A 1212-nucleotide genomic window follows, 5' to 3' on the forward strand; every position below is an offset into this window, starting at 1 on the left:
TTTCATCATTAGATTGCGAATATGGATATACAATATAATAAATTTTTAATGATGAAAAGTAAGAAATCTTAACATTAATAGTTATGACAATAGTAAAAATAATTTCTTTAGCATTATATGTAGTACTTTTTGCCAATTATATTTTAATCATAGCAGCTATTGCAATCACATGATGTTGCAATCATAGCTATGTCGACCTTTTATATCATAAATATATCTATTTGTATTTAAAATGCGTAATCTTGCAATTCTTCTGCATATATTTACCTTAAATTAATTTTTAGTGCAAAAAATATAACGTAAAGGCATTTTTTTTATTGTGCAAATACTATTTATGTTGCAGTTGAATCATTTGTAAAACGTGCTAATACATCAGTTTGTCATACAGCGTTGCAACCATCGCATGTCACCAAAGATAGCAAAGAGCACGCACAGTAAGTAAGAAATACGAATTAACCCATACCTTTTCGGATTTAGAGATATCGGATTTTTGAATTAGTGGAAGAGATTCAATTAACAATTCAGAAAACAAAGAATACATATTATAAAAAAAGATAATAAAAAAATACTAATGAAAAATGCCAACTGTATAATAAACATCCATACAGTGTATACAAGGTTTATATAAAAAATAGTAATCAATTTTAAAAGATAGTAAAAAATAAAGTTATAATTTGACATTAACTTTTAAATTTCTAGAAATATATTATCGTTCTGTTTTGTTTTGTCTATAAAACTTTAAAAAAATATAACTTAATTACAAGTGTATAAGCATTACGTATAATTATATGCTGGTCCTTATAAGGCTCGTCAAATCCTTAATTCATTTAAGACATTTAATAAACAATGAACCATATTTAAAATGTACCATATTTAAAAAATAAATAAATAAAAAACGTTATTAAAGAAGTAAGAAAAGTTTCTTAAACTTTTTTTTAATTGTGCAGTTCTTAAAAAAAATAAATTTTATATTATTTCATAATATTGTTCAAATCTGTTAATAACGCAGATGTTATATATAATAGCTGTACTAATATAACTGTACTAACATAATATACTAATATTCACATTATTATCAAATTATAGAATATACTAGATATACTATTAATTAATTAGACGATGTACTATTAATTAATACTTGATATATTTTTTCGTGTAATCTTTTTTTGTAATTATTATTTTTGTATAATTATTATATATTATTTTGTATAT

Source organism: Atta colombica, unplaced genomic scaffold (assembly GCF_001594045.1).
Source record: "Atta colombica isolate Treedump-2 unplaced genomic scaffold, Acol1.0 scaffold110, whole genome shotgun sequence".
NCBI classification, from domain to species: Eukaryota; Metazoa; Arthropoda; class Insecta; order Hymenoptera; family Formicidae; genus Atta; species Atta colombica.